Here is a 24524-nt window from a genome sequence, read left to right as displayed (position 1 = left end):
AAACATGAATGGAAAAGATACAAACTACCCTCGGGATACTGGTTTGTTGTGGGATGGGAGAGGAATATCACTGGAAAAAGAGAACAAAGGAGCCTTCAACCTTTCCTCTGAACTTCATTTCAAGAAAAGGAAAAATCTGAAGGGAAGATGGATGACATTTGGGTATTGAGTACACAAATGTTCATTAGCTTTCATACTTTTGTGAACATTTCAACTATTTAAAAAATCATTGTAATTGGATTAAAAATGGAATACATTCCCAAGAAAAAAGGAAAAAGTCAGCATTGATAGAGTTTTAGAAGTATATGTATTTTTTATGATGACACTTTCTTGCAAATCTGGTTTCATTACTTATTAAAAATGTCTCGTAATTGTTTTTAGATTGTATTTAATTACATATTTATTTTTCTATCAGATAGTTATATAATTATATGTAAAATAAACCAACCAACAAATAGGTAAATAGACATATACATAAATAGCTAAGTAGGCTTTCCCTGGTGGCCCAGTAGTAAAGAATCCGTCTGTCAATGCAGGAGACCTGGGTTCCATTCCCGGTCTGGGAAAATCCCAATGCAATGGAGTAACTAAGCCCGTGCCCCACAGCTGTGGAGCCTGTGCTCCAGGGCCCAGGAGTTGCATCTACAGATGCCCTCATGCCTAGAGCCTATGCTCTACAACGAGGGAAGCCACGGCAATGAGGAGCTCACGCATGCAACTGGAGAGCAGCCCCTGCTTGCTGCAACTAGAGAAGAGCCCACGCAGCAGCAAAGATCCAGCACACACACAAAATTAATTAATTAAAAAATTTTTATAAATAAATAGGTATGTACATAAATAAAATATCTTAAATTTCACCTGTAAGAGAATGCAGTGTCTGCAGGACATGTGGAAGTGAAAGGAAATCAGAGACATAAGATGTGTAATGGAGAGAGGTTTGCACCTGTCCCAGCCCTGCCATGTGGAACTTTGGGCAAGCATGAATCACCAGGTGATGGGATTCTTTGTAAAAAATAAAAGAGGTTAATAATCCTTGCCTGATACAGTTGAAATGACAAGGAGGAAAGCACTGTGCAAAATTTAACAGGCAAAGTAAAAGATGTGAAATAAGAACAGACATGAGCTGATTTGGCTGTGAAAATTCAGGTAGGGGAAATGGGAATAGAAGGTATGCCCCCCAAGGGCAGGGTATAGAAAGTGGCGATGCTTATAAAATAACCCTATACACCTTATACCTTAGGCCAAAGTGGACCAAAACTAATTGCAAACGTTACATCCCAGAGGGCATCTCCCTACTTGCTGCTGGAATTAGGTAACAGGCAGAGATGCAGGATGGGTCAGTTGGAGCAGTTGGCTGCTGAATACAGATGGGCCATGCACTTTACATATATATGTAATAAAACTGACAAATGTGTCAGTGTGCTGAGCAGGGTAATTGCTTTAGAGGCCACATCTCCAAATATTGACCCAACCTGGGAGACTTAGCATAACTATTGTCTCCTAACACCAGGGGAGATGGTAGGCATACTAGCCATAGGCTAAATGAGTTCTCACAAATTCTCTGGTCCCCATCAATCTAGTAGTTACTGCCATGCGGTCCCTGTGGCAGTTGGGCAACAAGTTATATTGGTTTAATATAGTTTGGAAATCTATAACACTTTTCATTTTCCTATGTATCCCGAAGCATTTAGTCTTTAAAGAAATGAAGTCAGAATTTTCTCAGGACTATCATTGGAGCAGCAGAGAAGGAAAAAAAACTTCAGTTGCTGTAACAGATATCAAAAGTGCTCTCACAGAATCCCCAGTGAGCCATGAAAATGACGCTTGGATAAAAGTTTCTCTCATTACCCCAAACAATAACCTCAATAACAACAAGTATCTTTTATTGAGTGATTAGCATGTGGCATGCAATTGGCTGAGTGCTTTATGTGGGTTATGTCATTTATACCTTGCAACAATTCTATTAGGTGGTTACGATTATATTGATTCTTAGGTGAAGACATCAAAGGTTAGAAATCATACAGTCAATAGTTAACAGAATGGGAATTTCAACCCCAATTTTTGGCTTTCCAGGACCTGAGCTCTTAAACACTATTTTAGTGTTTTTTTAGCCTTAGGCAGCTAGGTACTCTCATGACTTTGTTTCAAAGCCACATGTTGCCTGAATGATTATTTATTAAATATTTAACTCAACTTCCTTTCCCCAACATAAAAGAAACATTTCATAGATGAAAAACAGAGATGGAAAGCCACACAAACAAATGCATTTATTAATGAAGGCAAACATCTTTGAAATATATGTCAAGGTCTATTTCTATGTTGGATCAAGAAATAGAACTTTGCTACCTAGTGGCTTAGTTGGTAAAGAATCTGTCAACAGTGCAGGAGACCAGATTCAGTCCCTGGGTCGGGAAGATACCCTGGAGGAGAAAATGGCAACACACTCCAATATTCTTGCTTGGAGAATTCCATGGACAGAGGAGCCTGGCAGGCAACAGTCCATGGGGTCACAAAGAGTCAGACACCACTGTGCAACTAACCTTCACTTTTCACCTATCTCAGAACCGCCTCCATGCTTTGTGTCTCAACTGGAACTCCCTTCCCTTCTTCCACAAGCAGCCACTCAACTTTTTGGGTGTTTCCTTACAGTTTTATCATCCTAATTTGTATCCCTGAACATAGGAGTCTTGCTCTTTATAGAAACATGATATGTCTTTAATGAATTTTTCAATCTATAGATTCTCCTATCATTCTTTTATTTTACTTAAAATTTATGGTTATAGATCTAGGCTTTTTGCCTGGTAGAGTTTTAGTCAGTCTGTGTGTGTATGCGTGCTGAGTCTCTCCAGTCATACCTGACTCTTTGCTATCCTGTGGACACCTGACCTTCAAGGATGGAGAACTTATATATTTAATGCTTGTGTAAAAGGTGCTATAGTCATTTTGGTTGTCTGAAACTTGTTCTTTGCTAGATTTATCAAGAGGTGCTCATGAGAACAATATTCTCTGGGTTCTTGTATGTTACTAACAGTTTGTATTCTTCATCCTTGAAGGCTAGTCTTGCTTGATGTAAAATCCTTGGGTCATTCTTTCTTTCCTTGACTATATTACTAATGTTTCTCCATTGTCTTTTGCTATCTTTTTTTGTTGTTGCTGTTGTTCAATTTTTAAAAAGAAATTCGTTTTATTGAAGTATAATTTACATGCAGTAAAATTCACAAGTTTTAAGTTTCTTGAATTTATTGAGAAGACTGCGTCTGTCTTACATTACATACATTGTTTGAGAAGTCGGAGTTTAACTTGTTATTCACTCAATGTAAATGATGGAGTTTTTTTGTTTTTTTTTAGTCTGGCATAAAGCATTGCTGGCAAAAATCTGATAATGATCTAATTTTCTTTCCTTTGTAAGTCACTTGCACTTTTCATCTAGTTATTGCTCCCTTCCCCCCCCACCCCCGTTTTTAAAGTCAAGTAATTGTACGAATAGGTCTTCCTTGAGTTGATATGCTCAGATATAAGTTGTGCTTTTTCAATATTTTTTTCTAATTACAGGAAAATTTCCTTGGATTATCTTTTTTTTCCAATTATGATGATCTTTTGCTTTTCTTTCTTTTTTTCAGGAACTTCTATTATCTGTATACTGCAGTTTCTTTGCCTATATTTAATGTTTTTCTCTTTATCTCACTTTTCCTTTCTTTATTCCTATTTGATTTAAAAACTTGCTTCTTTTCACCTCTAATTTCTCTTAAGGAGCTGTCTGTTGTTCTTATTCCCCCATGTGTTCTTTCTTGTTTAGTTCTCACTTTTGAGAGGAATTATTCTTTTGTTATCATTTCCTGAGTTCTGTAGCCCCACTTCTGAGTTTTTTTGTAGTTCTGATTTATGTTATTCATTCATCTCTTTTATCACTTTTAAATGTCTTTCAGTTAGTTTTGAAATGGAAGGTTACAGTTTTGATCTCTTTGTGGGCATTTTTTTTTTTTTCCTGGAAGGCTTATTATTCTGGGCTTTCTTCTTCTTTTTTTTCTTATAATTATTTGTGTGGGATTTGACCTCAATACTTTTCGTATGCTTTTATATATATGAAATTAGCTTCTCTGAAATTTTAGGAAAAAAGCTGTATTCAGGTCAAGATAGTCTAACTTCACAAGGCTCTCTCTTCTGTGGTTTTGGGTAGCTTGAAAAAATAGCACTTCTCTTTCTGAAGTCTGCTGGCTGTGTTACCCTTTCCCAATTTAGTTTGCATTTTTTTCTCTATTTTCCTTATTCTGCTCAATTTTAATCTCACCCCAGCAATTTCTCTTCAGTCTGAGTCTCTCTTGGAAAGGGTTGTAAAGTGGTCAGTTTTGCAAGTTTATAGACGCTAGACTTCTCCATTACCTTTGAGCCTATTGCAGTTCACTTGTACTCACCCACAGCTGAGAGGGAAAAATAAGTGTTTGTCTCAGGATCTTTTATCGTAAACTTTCCCATAAACACCTGTTAGTTATTTTAACAATCTTCTCATATTGTCTGTGAACTCTTGGTTTTGCTGTCTAGTTGTTTTTGTTTTAGTGTGAGGACTCAGGAAGATTGAAAAACAAAAACAAAACTATGCTATTGCTGTCTTCTGATTTCCCCCAGAATCTGCTGTTAACTTTTAGTTCCATTAAAAAAAAAAAGTGTATCAAGGTGAAATCTACATGTAAAAAAGTCATCAATTTTGTATTTCTTGAGTTATTGGAAATGTTGCTTTCTCATTGTTGACTTGCTCTGCTGAGTTTTTGAGAAGTTGGAGGCTAAATTGGTATCCATGAATTGTTAATGACTTAGTTTTTATGTCTGCAGTCCCAGAAAAAAAGTTTTATTAACTTCAGTGTCTTAATAATTTTACTAGGCTATGTCCTAGTGTCCTGGTGTTTTGAAATAATATAGACACTCTGAGTCTAGTCAAGGCTATGGTTTTTCCAGTGGTCATGTATGGATGTGAGGGTTGGACTGTGAAGAAAGCTGAGCGCCGAAGAATTGATGCTTTTGAACTGTGGTGTTGGAGAAGACTCTTGAGAGTCCCTTGGACTGCAAGAGTTGACTCATTGGGAAAGACCCTGATGCTGGGAGGGATTGGGGGCAGGAGGAGAAGGAGACGACAGAGGATGAGATGGCTGAATGGCATCACTGACTCGATGGATGTGAGTCTGGGTGAACTCCGGGAGTTGGTGATGGACAGGGAGGCCTGGCGTGCTGCACTTCATGGGGTCGCAAAAAGTCGGACATGACTGAGTGACTGAACTGAACTGATAGACACTCTGAACATGCAGATTCAGTTCTTTTTTTTTTTTTTGGAAAGTTTTCTTGCAATGTGAAAGAAAGTGAAAGTGAAGCCGCTGAGTCGTGTCCGACTCTTGGCGACCCTGTGAACTGTAGCCTACCAGACTTCTCCGTCCATGGGATTCTACAGGCAAGAATATTGGAGCGGGTTACCATTTCCTTCTCCAGGGGATCTTCCCGACCCAGGGATCAAACCCAGGTCTCCTGCATTGGAGGCAGACGCTTCAACCTCCAAGCCACCAGGGAAGAACTGAACTGAACTGATAGACACTCTAAACATGCAGATTCAGTTCCTTTTTTTTTTTTGGAAAGTTCTCTTGCAGTGTAGTTTAGATATTTTTGTTTTGTTTGTCTTGCTTTCCTCTATGGAATCTTCACTTATACAAATGTAGGATCTTCTTTCTTTATATTCCATTTATCACTTTCTCTCTAAAACTTTTTACCTATTTATTTTCTAATCATTTTCTTAGCTGTTTTCATTTCTCTTCTCAGTTTCACTTAATATCCTTTCAACCAAATCTATTTTCACCTGAACACTTTATAATCTAGTCTTCATTTCTGAGAATATTTTGTCTGATTTTTTCTTTTTTTTTTTTTGCCGAGTTCATGTCCAGCCAACTCTCATTTTATGGCTTTTTTCCCCTAAGTCTATATTGAGATTTTTGAATTTCTGTTTGAAACAGATCTTTATTCCACAAATGCTGTTTAAATGCTATTTAATTCATGTTGAGGCACTGTTACAGTTTGCCTCTGCTTCATGGTTGATTTGGGGGAGAATTTTTTTTTTAATCATTTGGAAGTTTTGACTCTCAACTTCTATTTTCTTCTTGCAGCAGCTTTGCATGGTGTTTCCTGATATTTTCCATTTATTTTTTAAATGTTTTGGAAGTTTTCTAGACTAGCAACAGCAGAGGTTTGTATGGGGAGAGTGAGGAGTTGACTGACTTGCCATGTATCTTTGCTGTTTTTTTTTTTTTTAAATAGAGTGAAGTACACTTTCTTTAAAAATCTTTTTATTTGGGGAGAGGGACGCTCTTGATTTTCTGATGGAGTCTTCCATTATTTCTGTAGAACTCTTTTCAACTTCTCACTTCTTACTTTCCCTTTACCACTAAGCCACTCCAAGAGACACTAGATAAGTCAGAAGATAAAAAATATATCAGTAATTGGAAACTGAAAACCTAATATAAAGAATTGTTATCTAGTAATAGGTAGTTAACTACTAAGGGATAAAAGAGGACTCTCAGGATTCTAGAAGAAGCAAGTTAAAGATATCAGCTACTACTTTTAGGCTGAGGAAAAATAGAAATAAAGCAATTAAGGACATAGAAGAACATCCTTATATCCTTCAAGCATGAGACTCAGATTTACTAAAGAGGGATGTGCAGCCTGCCTGTAATGACAAGACTTGCTGGAATTAATGGGTCAAGTGGGGATGCAGTTGCCAAGAGTGTAGCTGCAGCTGCTGTGGAAGTGGCTCACTGGCACCAACCAGAACCAGCCGCTAAACGGGGAGAGGATGGTTTGAAGATGCAATTGGAGCTAGCAAAGAAGTAGCCCACTGGAGTGGGTCAGAAGTGATTACTAGGTGGGGACAGGGTGGCCTGAGGGCACAATTAGAGTGGATCCATGACTGCCACTAGGCTGCAATGCTGGATAAAAAATGGCAAACTAGAATCTGGAAGAAGAATCTACTCATACGGCTATCACCTTGGTGTTAATCCAGCATCCTCTGTAGATAAAGCTTTATTTTGTGTCAGCTGGCAAAAGAGACATGTTTACAGGGTCTAGCTTCAGTATCATGAAGTGGGTCAAGGAAGAGTGGGTGTGGAACAGCGAGATAGTAAATTGATAACTGATACAGACATGTTCTTTTTCAACTTGTCTTCTCTCCCAGAAGTTTTGTCTTTCCAATACTGCCAGCTTTGAAAATATATCCTTTCAACACCCTTATTTTCAGCTCTCAGTTGCCAGTAGTCTGATTTCCTATGCCGGACATTTTCTCAGCATTTCTCAGCTCAGGATGAAATCTTCACTTTCTGAAATTAATATTTATATTTCTTCTGTCATCTCTAGGACACTGCACTCTTCTTTTCTTCATAATCTTCCCCAGAACCGCTGCTCTAGCATGAGCTACAGATGTGGTTCTGCTGGTTTAGAGGTTTGTTTTCCCACTTACGTGTAAAATGAAGCTTGCAACTTTCTTTTTGTATCACTAAGCTATTATCATGTAAGAAATCACTTATGTGGCAGTTAACAAAAGCATTTGTTTCTTGCTTAATCATCTTTGGGTTTGCTGAAGTTTGGCTGAGCTTAATGTGGATTGGATCCAGGTCTATTCCATGTGCCTTTCATCCTCCTTGTGGCTCTGGAAAGCATGTTGTTTCATGACAAAAGACAGGAATTCAAGAATCCAAGCCCATCTATGAGAACGCATTTCAAATCTGTACTTGCAACACACCTCACTAACCAAAGAAAGGCATATGAGTGAATCCAAAATCAATGAGGCAGAAAAACTTGTTTTCTCCGTGGAAGTTGAAAAGACAGGAAATGAATATTTTCTGAACACTAGTACCATAGGCTTCCCTCTTGTTCATAAATAAATATCTATGTCCCTCCCATATTCAGAATAAACTCACTCTCATCCCAAAAGCCCCCAGATTCTTACCAAATCATGGTGTAAAGCTTGAAGTCCAGGATCTCATAGTCCACACCAAATCTGAATTCGGATTCTTCTCTTGATCCAGAGATTTGTGAACTAAGAAGGCAAATTGTTCTCTACCACCACTCCACATGTAGCCAGTATACAGTGATGGACCAGAAGCAGGTAACCTGCACCTAAGTCTTCTAACTACACACCAGACATTCTAATTTTAAAAGAGAGAGAATAGCAATCACATAGGATGTTGTCACCGATCCATAGAAATTCTGAAATCCTGCTGGTCTTGTGTTGTCAGATTTTTCTATATTGGAGGTGGCAATTTTCCTTCATTAGGCCCTGGTGCTCTCCTGTAAGGTCTGAAGACCTTTCTTCTTTACTGTGTTTGGCTCTACCCTTGGGGAGTTCCTTCTTGCTTTATCATTTGATTCCTATCAACACAAATGACAAAAGTCACACACACACACACACACACACAAACACATGATACATGCCTTTCTTTTTCTACACTTAAATTGCAGCAAATTTGGACCCACCATTCTACTATGGAATCATGTTCACCAGCTTTATACTGGTCCTTTTTTTCAGTTGAAAACATCTGATAGACTTTACTTTCATCTTTTCGGGGATATGGCTTCACAGGTGGCTGAGTGGTAAAGAATCTGCCTGGCAATGCAGGAGACACAGGAAATGCAGGTTCAGTCCCTGGGTCAAGAAGATACCTAGGAGGAGGAAATGGCAACCCACTCCAGTGTCCTTGCCTGGAGAATCCCATGGACAGAGGAGCCTAGTGGGCTACAGTCCATGGGGTCTCAGAAGAGTTATACACGGCAGAGTGACTGAGCATGCACACATGCACTTTAGGGATAAAATCAAGTATTATAGCCACACCTTTGATTTGATCTTTATCCTGAGCTCATGTTTTACTGGAAATACCTGGATCTTGCATTTTCTTTGAGGCTGTCTCATAATGGTAGCATCTTTGATTTAGTAATAAGCACTTCTATTTTCCAACCCTGTAATTTTCTTCTAAATATTGCTTGGCAACTGGTAGTATTTTTTCCTGATCTAATCACTTTCATGCATTACTTTATCAACCAGTTCATGCTTTCAATGTTCTACCTCAAAACTTCATCAAACACTAAATATTTATTAGGTACACTTTCTGCTGTCTAAGATACTGCGGGTAATATTTATGGAATAATATGCCACTGTATAACATAGACACTATTTTTTATTGTCATTTTATAACATTTTTCTCATCACCTACTTCCTAGCCCCCAAATTAATATAAAATATTTCAGGTTTTTTTTATAGCAGCATCTCACTTCTGGTACTAATTTCTTTCAAAAGGAAATATATATACATACACACACACACACACATATATGTACATACACACACATATTGATAGTAAGTTCTTGTTGGTTATCTATTTTAAATATAGTAGTATATACATGTCCATCCCAAATTCCCAATCTGTTCCTTTCCCCAAACCTTCCCCTTTGATAAGCATAAGTCCATGAGTCTGTTTCTGTTTTGTAAATAAGTTCCTTTGTATCATTTTTAAAATTTTCCTTTTATAAACAAAATATGTGATATTTGTCTTTCTCGGTCTGACTTACTTCACTTAGTCTCATAATCTCTTCACTTAGTACGATAATCATGTTGCTGCAGATGGCATTATTTCATTCTTGATGGCTGAGTAGTATTCCATTGTTTATGGACGACATCTTTATCCATTCATCTGTTAATGGACATTTGGTTTCTTCCATGTGTTGGCTATTGTAAACAGTGCTGCAATGAACAATTGGGGTGCATGTATCCTTTTGAATCATGTTTTTCTCTGATATATGCCCAGGAGTGGGATTGCTGGATCATACAGTAGCTATAATTTTAGCTTTTAAAGGAACCTCCATATTGTTCTCCACAGTGGCTATACTAATTTACATTCCCACCAACAGAGTAGCAGGGTTCCCTTTTCTTCACACTCTCTCCAGCATTTATTGTTTTTAGATTTTTTGATGATAGCTATTCTGATTGGTGTGAGGTAGTTATCTTATTGTAGTTTTGATTTGCATTTCTTGAAAAATTAGCAATGTTTAGCATCTTTTCATTTGCCTCTTGATCGTCTTTATATCTTCTTTGGAGAAATGTCTATTTAGATCTTCTGCCCTTTTTTTGATTGGGCTGTTTATTTTTTGGATATTGAGCCACATAAGCTGTTTGTAAATTTGGGAGACTAATCTCTTGTTGGTTGCATCATTTGCAATAGTTTCTCCCATTCTGTGGGTTGTCTTTTCATTTTGTTTGTGGTTTCCTTTGCTGTGTCGTAGCTCTTGAGGTTAACTTGGTCCTATTCGTTTACTTTTGTTTTTATGTCCCTTACTCTGGAGATGAATCAAAAAAGGTATTGCTGCTATTTATGTTAAAGAGTGTTCTGCCTATGTTTTCCTCTAAAAGTTTTATAGCATCTGGTCTTATATTTAGTTCTTTAATCCACTTTGAATTTATTTTTGTGTATCATGTTAAAGAATGTTCCAGTTTCATTTTTTTGTATGTAGCTGTCCAGTTCTCCCAGCATCACTTATTGAAGAGACTATCATTGCCTTGTTTGCCATAGACTAATTGACCATAGGTGTGTGGATTTATTTCTGGGCTTTCTATTCTGTTCCATTAACCTATATTTCTATTTTTGTGCCAGTACCATATTGTTTGGTACTAATTTCTATGTCTGTCAACGATTGGTGCCAAATAAACAACCCTAGAACTCCGGAGTAAAACATAATACTTATTTTTCACTTATGTTTTTGCATGTTGACTGAGACTAAGGTGATGTAGTCTGTGTTTGGGTGGGTTTGGTTACAACCTGCAGGTTACAACCAGTTCTTATTCAAGTGTCTCTCATCTTTTTTTGGACCAGCTGCTAAATAAGGCATATTTTTTTCATGGCAAAAGACTAAATGCAACCATGTTAGCACACAGCAAGTTTCTGCCTGCATCACGTTCCCCACATGTGATTGGCTGAAGCAAGTCACATCTCCATGCTCAATGTCAATGGTGGTGGTAGTGATTCTTAGTTGGGAGGGAGAGTGACTATTTGGTGAACAGTAGTCAAATCATCATGATCATGATTGCCTCCTCAGCGATCAATGCAAAGAAATAGAGGAAAACAATAGAATGGGAAAGACTAGAGATTTCTTCAAGAAAATTAGAGATACCAGGGGAACGTTTCATGCAAAGATGGGCTCAATAAAGGACAGAAGTGGTATGGACCTAACAGAAGCAGAAGATATTAAGAAGAGGTGGCAAGAATACACAGAAGAACTGTGCAAAAAAGATCTTCACGACCCAGATAATCATGATGGTGTGATCACTCACCTAGAGCCAGACATCCTGGAATGTGAAGTCAAGTGGGCCTTAGGAAGCACCACTACAAACAAAGTGGAGGGATGGAATTCCAGCTGAGCTATTTCAAATCCTAAAAGATGATGCTGTGAAAGTGCTGCACTCAACATGCCAGCAAATTTGGAAAACTCAGCAGTGGCCACAGGACTGAAAAAAGTCAGTTTTCATTCTAATCCTAAAGAAAGGCAATGCCAAAGAATGCTCAAACTACCACACAATTACACTCATCTCACATGCTAGTAAAATAATGCTCAAAATTCTCCAAGCCAGACTTCAGCAATACGTGAACCGTGAACTTCCTGATGCTCAAGCTGGTTTTAGAAAAGGCAGAGGAACCAGAGATCAAATTGCCAATATTCGCTGGATCATCTAAAAAGCAAGAGAGTTCCAGAAAAACACCTATTTCTGCTTTATTGACTATGCCAAAGCCTTTGACTGTGTGGATCACAATAAACTGTGGAAAATTCTGAAAGAGATGGGAATACAAGACCACCAGACCTGCCTCTTGAGAAACCTATATGCAGGTCAGGAAGCAACAGTTAGAACTGGACATGGAACAACAGACTGGTTCCACATAGGAAAAGGAGTACGTCAAGGCTGTATATTGTCATCCTGCTTATTTAACTTATATGCAGAGTACATCATGAGAAACGCTGGGCTGGAGGAAGCACAAGCTGGAATCAAGATCGCTGGGAGAAATATCAGTAACCTCAGATATGTAGATGACACCACCCTTATGGCAGAAAGTGAAGAAGAACTAAAGAGCCTCTTGATGAAAGTGAAAGAGGAGAGTGAAAAAGTAAGATCATGGCATCTGGTCCTATCACTTCATAGCAAATAGAAGGGGAAACAGTGGAAACAGTGGCTGATTTTATTTTGGGGGGCTCCAAAATCACTGCAGATGGTGATTGCAGCCATGAAATTAAAAGACACTTACTCCTTGGAAGGAAAGTTATGACTAACCTAGACAGCATATTAAAAAGCCAAGACATTACTTTGTCAACCAAAGTCCGTCTAGTCAATGCTATAGTTTTTCCAGTAGTCATGTATGGATGTGAGATTTGGGCTATAAAGAAAGCTGAGTGCTGAAGAATTGATGCTTTCAAACTATGTTGTTGGAAAAGACTCTTGAGAGTCCCTTGGACTGAAATGAGATCCAACCAGTCCATCCTAAAGGAGACCAGTCCTGGGTGTTCATTGGAAGGACTGATGTTGAAGCTGTCCAATACTTTGGCCACCTTATGCGAAGAGCTGACTCATTTGAAAAGACCCTGATGGTGGGAAAGATTGAAGGCAGGAGGAGAAGGGAACAACAGAGGATGAGATGTTTGGATGGCATCACCGACTCAATGGGCATGGGTTTGTGTGAACTCCGAAAGTTGGTGATGTACAGGGAGGCCTGGCGAGCTGCAGTTCATGGGGTTGCAGGGTCGGACACGACTGCGCGACTGAACTGAACTGAACTAAACTGAGTCGAATCATCTAATCTACTATACTCTGTCTCCTGGTGATGTACTAAGACCGCAGTTTTAGCTATACTTCTTCCACTTGTCCACTTGTTCTCTGAGGGATACACGAGAAGTTTAGATTTAAGTAGCTGCCATTATCCTATGAGAAACTAGAAGTTCTCTGTTTAAATCAACTCATTTTTTTAGACAAAGTCTATTAAATAATAATAATATCCATTAACATTTTTCATGTGTTACATATATTTGTCACATGATTTTGCATATATATTATAATTTTAAGGAAAAAAATTTCCCTATACTACATACAACCTTCTGGTTTATTAGCTAGTGTACATGTATCAGACTTTTGGAAAAATACTGTATTACCCTGTAAAATTTCCCCAAATCACCAATAAAGGTGTCCTTTGTCCCTTCGTTGTTTGTCCTTTCCACCCACGTAAGCAATCCAGTCCATTAAGTAACAGTATCTTTAACCTAAGGATCTTAATTGCCTGGGTGGCAGGTTTGACTTCAGCACTTGGCATGCAGTGATAACCAACACACAGCACTCACTATGTCACAGAGGTGTTTCTAGCGCTTTACATATTAGCTAATTTAATCATCACAACCACCCTCTGAAATTGGCACTATTAGTTTCCCCACTTTACAGGTAAGATACCTGAGGCACAGGAGTCACAGACTTATCTGGTAGCTATTTCCTTCCGGGTTCAGATCCAAGCAGTATGATTTCAGGATCTACATGCTTTTTTAAAGTTTAAAAGTCATTAATTATTTTTAGTTGTGCTGGGTCTTCACTGCTGCATGTGGGCTTTCTCTAGTTGTGGTGAGTGGAGGCTTCTCTTCCTGTGGTGCTCAGGCTTGTCATTGTGGTGGCTTCTTTTACCGTGGAGCCAGGCTCTACGGCCTGCAGGTTTCAGTAGTCGCAGCATGAATTCTCAGCACTTGCAGTGTGGGGGCTTCGTTGCCCTGCGGCCTGTGGGATCTTCCAGGACCAGGGATCAAACCTGTGTCCCCTGCATTGGCAGGCAGATTCTTAACCCCTGGTCCACGAGGGAAGTCCCCAGAATACACACTCTTAATGATTCACGTGTTCTACCTCTCATGGCAGGGGCTCGGTAAGGTTTTTTGGGTGAATGGATGCACAAAATCCACTACATGGTTAAACAGCAAAAAAATACAAACTTTAGGGCCGCTGTATGGCATTTAGATTCATAGACACCTTATAGCACCCTCCACCTCTCTGAGATTGTAGGACCTGTTGTTTGTTTCATAAATGGCCCTGTCCCCCAACCGGCCATTAAAGCAGTACTCTATTTAAAAAGGAACTCAATGTAATGTGCTATTCATTTGGTACTTTGCAGTTAAGTAGGCGTTAACTCATCACTAGACAGAAATGAACCTCTTTCTGCTCACGGTTCTGCAGCGCTCCTTGCTACAACAGTATCAACTGCCCCTGTGGGAGATTGACGTGGATCCTGAGAGGGTGAAGAGCTTCAGGCACCAACCTAAGGCACCCTGAGGAAAGATGAGCTCTTTTCTTTTTCCTTTCTTCCCCGAGGCAAACATTAACTCAGCTGGCTCTTAAAATTTATTTGTGCTTAAGATAAATTAACTAGAACCAAAGAGCCTTTCTGAGGTGTTGGTACTGGACTAGAGTGCCCTGAAGACAGTAATCCATTTCAATTCCACTATTGCTGCCTTTTGCGGAACATGTTGGAGGCCATGGTGTTTGCCATGGTCTTGGGCCAGGCACCCTGTAGGCTGCTGGAGCTGGAAGCTCCTCACACTTTGAAGCTTTGATATAGATTCCTCTTTCTGTCGCCTGTATGGAATTGTGAGGGGCACTCGAGCAAGAAAGAGTAATGTGACCTTCCAGGGCTGTGTAAACAATTGTGTCCTCTATGAACTTGGAGCTTGAGTGATGATGCAAATTAGGGCTTTGGCTTATTCTTCAGGGTGAAGTACCCAGACCTTGAGAATATTTCATCATTATTTCTTCATACCCAGGAAGAGTTCTGCCCTGCCCCCTTCTTAATTAAAGAATCCTTGTAATAAAATTTCACTCTGAGCATTTATCTCCTACCCCAGGCTTCAACTCTGCCCCCTCCCACCTCAGTGGTGGTAAGAATCAAAGGGCATTTCAGGCTGTTGTTTGTTACTGTTGCTGTTTAGTAACTAAATCATGTCCAACTCTTTTGAGATCCCCATGGACTGTAGCCTGCCAAGATCCTCTGTCCATGGGATTTTCCAGACAAGAATACTGGAGTAGGTTGCCATTTCCCTCTCCAGGGGATCTTCCTGATCTAAAGATTGAACCTGAGTCTCCTGGAATGGCAGGCAGATTCTTTACCACTGAACCACCAGGGAAGCCCCATCTCAGGATGACCAAAAGTCAAACAAAGGAATTTACTTAACATTCACTTAATGAGTATTTATTGAGAATCTTCTAGACACTGTGAGAGTCTTAGCAAAGCCCTACACCTTCATGATGGGTCCTGGGACAAAAAAGGAAAACCTGGATTTTATTTCGGGTCCAACTCTGTGATCTGGGATGATGAAACTCTGGGTTGCTTCATCTGCAGGTTAGGGGTCACAATGGAGCTTTGAAAAGAAATACTTTATGTATGATGTGTCTCATAGTGTTCTCCTTTGATAAGAGCTCAAAAATGTTGGTACTACTCCAATATTTTGGTACTACTAAAATGGTACTACTACAATACTACATTTGGTAGTACTCCTTTCCTCCCTCTCCCCAGAAACAGAGGAAACAAAGATAACTGGGGCACAGTCTTTCTTCTTGGGAGGCTCATAGTTCAGTGGGGGGAAGAGTTTTACAGAAATAACCTCTAATAAAATGTCTACAGAGGATGAATAACGTGCCCTGGGAGTCCAGAGGAGGAAGGAACTTATTTTCTAGCAAAATGAAAGCTGGAGAGGTTTTAAAAGGTAGGAAAACTCAGCTTCCTTATTTTACAGGTGAGAAAACTCAGGCCCAGAGAGGTCATGTGACTTGTTCAAGGTCATGTGACCTTTTCAAGGTCATGGTACATTCCTGGCAGAAAAAAATAAGTGTTACTCGCTCAGTCACATCCAACCTCTTTGAGACCCAGTGGACTGTAGCCCACTAAGGTCCTCTGTCCATGGGATTCCCCAGGCAAGAATACTGGAGTGGATTGCCATTACCTTCTCCAGGGGATCTTCCCAACCCAGAGATCGAACCTGGATCTCCTGCATTGCAGGCAGATTCTTTACCATTTGAGCCACTGTGGCAGAAACTGAGAGTAAAACTCATGACTCCACATCCCCAGCTTAGAGCTATGTCACACAGACTATGAGGCAGTCACCGACACAGGAAAGATTTCTTACTAAACAAAAGCAGAAAGCTAGATTTTGAGTAGAAGGATCTAGAAGCTGAAAAAAGGCTCTAGAGGAAAGAAAGCCAAAACTTCATCTCATGCTGGACAGAGCCCCTGCCTGCTCTGTAATTGGGAACTTGAGTACTGTTCAAGCTCTGATGATCCCCACACTCTCTCAGAAAGTAGGTATGTTGTCCCAGAAGCCAGACCTGAGAGTGAATTCTGCAGGACAGCTCATTCTAAGGGAGGGTACAGTAGAGAAGGAGAACTAGGAGGAGAAGGAAGTTTGTCCCTGATGTAGGAACCACCATGAAGGGCCTCAAGAACCTTGGTGTATGTAGAACAGGAGCCTGCAACTGAAATTAAACCTATTTAAATCTGAAGCGAGAGGTTCATTTCATCTAGACCCAGGTCACGCTTTTGCACTATGCTGATGTTTAATGAATGTAATTTAAAAAATTAAATTAAATATTAAGATAACTTAAAATTAAATTTAAAAATAAATTGTAAATGATCAGATTTAAATTAATTAAAATTAATTTTTAAAATGAAATTTTAAAAATTTACACATTTTTTCAGTCATGTAGATTTATCTTCAGAGACTCTGATCAGGAGCATAAAGCTCACCTTCTGCTCCTTGCTGCCTCCCCCACTGTTGCAGCCCCTGGGAGCTCCGGAGGGTCAGAGGTCCATCTGTGGGAAGGGAGGGAGGGGTCGATGTGTGTGTTCACATTTGTTACCAGTGGTTTTGGGATTAGCCTGAGATAGTAAAGACCAGTTCACCTAATCCTTCCTAGCCCACCAATGTTTCAATTGCATTGCATGCTTTAACTCTAGAGCAAAAGGAAAAAAGCATCCTAATGACCAGAGTGCTGAAAAAAGAAATAGAATAATCCCCACCTAACAGTTCATGTCCTATATCTGGTTCCAGTACGAGGCCATATTTACACTTCAGCTGTTCTAAGGAGGATGTAGTCTCTGTCTTTTATTTAGTAGGGGAAAAAAAGATAAGAATTGAGTTGAGCCTCAAAGCAGAATTCCACAGACAGAGGAGCCTGGCAGACTGCATTCCATGGGGTTGCAAAGAGTTGGACACAACTGAGCAACTAACACTTTCACTTTTTGAAGCAGCAATAAAACAAAACTGTATTCCCTGGGATCTTAAGTCCCTGGTGGGCAGGTGGCAATCTTAGGGGGTCTCCCCTCCCCGTGACTTCTTCCACTCTGTCCTCCCTGCCCACACCAAATGGAGCAGAGGCTCTTGTCAGAATGGAGGTGGGGGGGGGGTTCTTTCTAAGGCTTCTTTCTTCTTAAGACTAGGTCAGAGTCTAATTATTATTATTGGTCAATCTACTTAATTAAAAAGTCAGTATATCATAGTAGAAATAAAATTATTTCTCTGGCTAGATTTTGCTGACCCTTAGAAGACTCTCATTTTGGGTCTATTTTAAATCAAAACATACTCATTTTCTGAGTCTTGGCTACAGTATTAACATGATAGCAGGTTTCCTGATGGTGGGGTGGGGGGCCGCGGGGAGGGGGTAGGGGGAGACTGGGCCACTGAAGAGAAGCATCCTTTCAAATTTTAGTCCAAAGCTGGTGTCTGATAGCTGTTCATTTGGTGGTCCCAGGTGTGGACATGGTGACATGCTCTCACACCCAGCTCCAAAGCTAAGTTGCATTCACATGGAAACTGACAGCCCTTTGTCACCCCAGACTTGCCATGTCCAGGGCTTCATGCTTGTGGGAATAAAATCTAAAACCAGAGTTGTAGAACTCAGCTCATAGCAGCTGTTTTCTGGGCTTGGGATTCAAAGAATGACAATTCAAATGTGCATTATCAGTAGTTGCTCCATGCAAAGGAAAAAAAAAAAAACAACCCAGAAAATTTCATCTATTCCCAAGATGACTCTGGTCTATTGAAAGTGGGGCCTCCTGAAATCCCAAGATTATAAGTAATAGGGCCTGCACTAGTTGTACAGTTTATGAGGAGAACATCATTTTAATTTGCATTGGCCTTGTCCTTGCTCTTGTAGTCTAATACCCGGGTAGCATGATAAGGAGCGAGGGAACTAAATTTTCAAATATTAACAGTTATCCAAGGGAACTGCATTTTCTGACACTACACTTGACACATGCTTTCCAGAAAGCTTGCCTGTGGCTGACAGCCTGCTTGGCACATTCCTGCTGAAGTCCTTTGGTGATGAAGAGCAGGGCTGACACATGGCCAGATTCCAGGCAGGCCAGTGAACTGGGGGAGATAGAGGCCTCAGAAGGGCATCAGCTGATGAATATATCTGATCTAGGGAAGGGAAGGTGCAGCAAAAGAGTCATCCAGGAGAAGCAGATTGAAAGAGCTTTGAAAAATTCATTTTCCTTTATTTAAAAAAAAGTTTTTGCTTTTTTTTTTTTAACTTTTTATTTTGTATTGGGGTATAGCTGATGAATGATATTGTGCTGGTTTTAGGTGTATAGCACAGTGATTCAGATATATATATATTTATTATATATTTTTTTCAGATTATTTTCTATTTTAGATTATTAAAAGATATTGAATAGAGTTCCTTGTGCTCTACAGTAGATCTCTGTGGCTTATTTATTTTATGTATAGTTGCTTTTTATTATATAATAAATTAATATTAAAATATTAATTTATTTTAATTTATATATAGTTATTTATTTCATGTATTGTTGTGTGCATCTCATACTCTTCTAATTTATACCTTCCTTGCTCCCTTTCCCCTTTGGCAACCATAAGTTTGTTTTCTATATTTGTGAGTCTGTTTCTGTTTTGTGAATAAGTCCATTTGTATTATATTTTAGATCCCACATGTAGGTGATATCTTATGATATTTGTCTTTCTTTGTATAAGTCAGACTTTATTTATTATGATCATCTCGAAGTTCCTCTATGTTGCTGCAAATGGCATTATTTCATTTTTTATGGCCAAGTAATATTCCATTATATATATTGCTTCCCTCATGGCTCAGGCAGTAAAGAATCTGCCTGCAATGCGAGAGACCCTGCTTTGATCCCTGGATCAAGAAGATCCTCTGGAGAAGGTAATGGAAACTCACTCCAGTACTCTAGTCTGGAGAATCCCATGGACAGAGGAGCCTGGTGTGCTATAGTCCATGGGGTTGCAAGAGCTGGACATTACTTAGCGACTAAACCACCACTTACACATATCGCATCTTCTTTATCCATTCATTTATCAGTGGACTTGTAGGTTGCTTCCACAACATGGCTATTGGAAATAGTGCTGCAGTGAACACTGGGGTGTATTTATCTTTTTGAATCTTTTTTGGATATATGCCCAGGAGTGGGATTGCTGGATCATATGGTAACTCTATTTTTAGTTTTTTAAGTACCTTCCATAGTGTTCTCCATAGTGGCTGTACCAGTTTACATTTTCACCAATAGCATAGGAGGGTTCCCTTTGAAGAATTCTGAAATAAGGATATGGGATGATGCCAGTCACCTCCACATTCCCCAATAGAAACCCACTTAATTCAAAGAGCTGGGCTTATTAGGAAATATTAAGCACCAGCCTCCTAGGTATTAAGCACTTTTCTGTGTATAATATGATGGAAACCACTGTTAATTTCCCAGCAAATGCTGCATAATAGAATTTTAGCTGAGAGGTAATTATTCACCCAAGGACTCGCTTCTGGTTCCTTTTGGAACCAGGCATGACCACGTGACAAACTCCCTCTCTAATGTGAGCAGAAGTGACATGAGCTCCTTTCAGACCTGGCTGTACACCTTGTTCATGAGCTCCTGCCTACCACCACACCACCCTGATGGGTGACAATAACTGGGGATTCCCAGTAAATTTTGGGGGCCATGAGTTGGGGACGATAGAGCCACCATCTGTCTGGATCCCTTAAATAGTCCTTGGAGCATAATGCTCCCCAGCTTCCTGCTCTAGGTCATAAGATGAAAAAGAAAAAACCTTCCATTATTCTTGGGCTGTTGCATTTTGGGGTCCACCCATTGTAGAAATTTAGACCTCACTGTCCTAGTCCATTTAGGCTGCTCCAGTGTGACACTGGAAGATCTGAGGCTCATGGGGGAAGAGAGGGTTGGATGTAGGAACTGAAAAGGCTGGTGGGTATGAGATAGGATAGCTCATGCTTTAAGGAACATCTGCATTTATGTTGGAGAAGGAAATGACGACTTACTCCAATATCCTTGCCCAGAAAATCTCACGGACAGGAGAGCCTGGTGGGCTACAGTCTGCAAAAGAGTTGGACACAACTTAGCAACTAAACAACAACAACATTTATGTTATCTGATTATTTTTTCAGAAGTGAGGATGAAAAGAGTAAAGGAAAGAGAAGATGAAGGGAAAAATAGAACTGTGAGAGGTAATGATCTTGAAGTCTGATGTTGAACTAGTTCTGATGCTGAACCAGAGAAAATTGTACCAGCCTCCATTTCCACAGATGGACTAAATAAAAGGCTGGTTAAGAGGCTTCGAGATTACTTCTCTTCCAATCACCACTGGAAAATACACATGGCTCTCCCTCCAACTAGATGCCTGCTACCTGGATATAGCTCAGTCGGTAAAGAATCTGTCTGCAATTCAGGAGACCCTGGTTCAATTCCTGGATTGGGAAGATCCCCTGGAGAAGGAAATGAAAACCCACTCCAGTATTCTTGCCTGGAGAATCTTATGGACAGAGGAGCCTGGCAGGATATAGTCCATGGGATCGGAAGAGTCTTAGCGACTTGACTTAGTGACTAAACCACCACCACCAATACACAGATATCCAAGATTTGCTGGGGAGAAACTTTGGCTCTAAAAAGTCAGATCTTTTTAGAGCTGGTTCCATAAACCACAAGCTCAGGCCACACACAGAGCTCTCCTCTAGGTCTCTTAGATTATGTCAGGTCCTAGGTTTATTGACACCATCACCTCCACTCAACAACTCTACAAGTTGCTAATCTCTCCAAAACAAAGGGCTTGCAGGAAAAAAGTGGCAGAGAGATGGCAGCGGACCAAGACCTAAGGGCAAATGCTGGAGAAGGTGCTGTGTTAGCATCCTTTGTGAGTCTGTGCCTTTGAGTTAGGGCTGTAGGTGTGGTCAGGTAAAGACAACTCATAGTTATTGGCTTTGCTGGTGGTGTTGAGTTGCTCAGTTGTGTCCAACTGTTTGCAACTCCATCGGCTACAGCGTGCCAGGCTTCCCTGTCCTTCACCATCTCCCAGAGTTTGCTCAAACTCATGTCCATTGAGTCGGTGATACCATCCAATTATCTCATCCTCTGTTGCCCCCCTCTCCTCTCTTCTATCTTTCCCAGCATCAGGGTCTTTTCCAATGAGTCAGCTCTTCGCATCAGGTGACCGAAGTATTGGAGCTTCAGCTTCAGCACTGGTCCTTCCAGTGAATATTCAGGGTTGATTTCCTTTAGGATTGACTGGTTTGATTTCCTTGCTGTCCAAGGGACCCTTAAGAGTCTTCTCCCAAGTTATTGGGTTCAGAGAGGGTAAGTCACAGCCTCCGGTGTCACTACTGGTAAAGAACCCAACTGCTAATGCAGGAAACGTAAGAGACACAGATTTGGTCCCTGGGTTGGGAAGATCCCCTGGAGAAGGACATGGCAACCCACTCTAGCATTCTTGCCTGGAGGATCCCATGGACAGAGAAGCCTGGCAGGCTACAGTTCATAGGGTTGCAAAGAGTTGGCCACGAATGAATCGACTTAGCATGCATTCAAGTCACAGCCCAAGTCCAGATCTGGGTCTTTGGACTTCGGAGGGCCCCCCACTCCCTTTTTTATAATACCAGCAAGATTTTTTTATATAGATAAGATTATTCTAAAATTCACAAGGAAAGGCAAAGGAACTATAATTGTCAAAACACTTTTTCAAAAATGGTATAGCTACTTTGAATATTGAATTATTCACTTGGCTGCTTTGGGTCTTAGTTGCAACACATGGACCTTCCGTGATGGCCCACAGGTTCTCCAGTTGTGGCACAAGGGCTCCAGAGTGTGTGGGTTCTGTAGTTTGTGACACATGGGCTGTCTAGCTGAGGTGCATGGGCTCACTGGTTGCAGTGCTCAGGCTTATTTGTCCTGAGGTGTGGGATCTTAGTTCACTGACCAGGGATCGAACACATGTCCCCTGCATTGCAAGGCAGATTCTTAACTGCTGGACTACCAGGGAAGGGCCCTCTTTTGCAGCAGGGAAAGTCTCCAGGTTCCTGGCTGGAAGCTCTCCTAGGCCCATATCTTTCCCTTTGCAATCCTTCCACCAGGCTGGCCTTCCGAGGAGGGTGCCATCCAGACCTGGGTACCCCTGTCAAGGACAGCAGGAAGGGGAGGGCTCTGGTGCTGTTGGGGACCTCACTGCTGGCTCCAGTCATCTCTCCCAGCCCTGCCCTTTCCTTTGAAGGGATGCAGTTGACAATGGGCCTATTAGAGCCCTAATTGAATCATTAACACACCAGCCATTAGCAGCTGCTAATGAGGGAATCCAGGGGATTACAGCATCAATTATCAAGTTTGACTTCTGAATGTGGCTCTGCCAACAGTGGGCTCTTGTGAGAGTCTTTAGAAAAATGTGACAGAGCCCGGGAGGAGCGGCACATGCTCGTGGTATGGCCATGCTCCAAAGATGCTCTTATAGGGCCTACTCTACGTGGCTGCACATCACAAGTCCTGAGGCAGTTGGTGCACTGTAGACAGGAGAGTGTCCCCCACACAGGCCCACATGCCTCTCTCCCAGAGCTCTGCAGCCTCCTTGAAATGCAATCGCTTCTTTGCCCCCCACAGCTATTTTTTCCATGAGTATTGTCATTCATCGATGGTCTTCTTAATGCCTTCAGCCAAAGCGAAAGTGTTAGTCACTCAGTCCTGTTCGACTCTTTGCTACCCCATGGACTGTAGCCTGCCAGGCTCCTGTCCATGGAATTCTCCAGGCAAGAATACTGGAGTGGGTTGCCATTCCCTTCTCCATGGGATCTTCCCAACCCAGGGATTGAACCCAGGTCTCCTGCATTGCAGGCAGATTCTTCACCATCTGAGCCACCTGGGAAGACTTGCAGCCAAAATCATTCCCAAATTCCTATCAACCCCATCCATCTATCAGTCACTGAGCCCTTGGAATTCCAGCTTGTAAATATCTCTTGATTCCTCTTCCTTTCCCTCCCTATTACTTTAGTGCAAGTGCTTATCATCACCATAGAAATGGTCATCTAGAGCAATTGTTCTCTCCATCTCCAGTTCATCTCCTCCTCCCTGTCCAAATCATTCTCTTTCTAAAAATTAAATTTGATTGTCCCCCCTCAAAACCCTGCAGGGATCCCTTCAGCTTACATGAGAAAGAGTAATTCCTCAACGGAGCATCACAGGACCTCCGTGATCTTGGATCCTTACACCTCACCCTCATATTCCCTTATTCCCTGCTTTTCAAATCTGGCTGGAGCCACAGTGCCCTGCTTGCCCTTTCCCAAAGTACTGAAATGTTGGAGCATCAGCTTACTTTGCACATGCAGATATATCTGTCTAGAGTGCCTTCCCCACTGGGGAGCTTGTTCCTGTCTATTAAGTCTATAAATGAAGTTTTTCTAACTCACCTGTTCTTTCCTGGGAGTCCTGTACATATTTTTCTCATTGTACCTAATCATAGTAGAATTATAATTGTTTACTTGTCTCCTCCCTTGGACTATGAGATCATTAAGTGCATCAGCTTCAGTATTTCTTTCTGGAAGCGCATGTGTCTGACACATCAAAGACGTTCAGTGTGCTACCATCACTTCAGTGTGCATTTGACCAGTGGACAATGATGATGCTTCTTCCAGTTCCTTTCATGGACCTATATTGACATGCATTTTATTGTTCTATGTGGGACTGTTAGTTGTTCAGAGTCTAATTGTTTTGAACCCAAAGAGAAATGTTTTAGTTGTCAGAAATACCTCCCCCCAACTCCAAGAGCTCAGTGCACAGCCTTTGGATCCATGAATACTTAGGGAATTGAACTAAAATCTGTAAGTGTTAACTGAGCCACTTGTTCTACTGAACTCTAGAAGGAAGTGCTTGGGAAAAATGTCAGGCTGAAATAACCCATATGGGAAAAGCATCTGAAAAAGAATGGATATATGTATATGTATAACTGAGTTATTCTGCTGTACACCTGAAACTAACACAGCATTGTAAATCAAATATATTATAAAATAAAATTGAAATTGAAAGAAATTTAAAAAGCCCATGGGGGGAATAAACTAGAAGTTGAGGATTAACAGATTCACATTAGTATATATAAAATAGATAACTGAGCACCTACTATATAACATGGAACTATATTCAATATTTTGT

The sequence above is a fragment of the Bos indicus genome, chromosome 5 (assembly GCF_029378745.1).
Source record: "Bos indicus isolate NIAB-ARS_2022 breed Sahiwal x Tharparkar chromosome 5, NIAB-ARS_B.indTharparkar_mat_pri_1.0, whole genome shotgun sequence".
Taxonomy (NCBI): Eukaryota; Metazoa; Chordata; class Mammalia; order Artiodactyla; family Bovidae; genus Bos; species Bos indicus.
Note: the sequence above shows the minus strand (reverse complement) of the source record.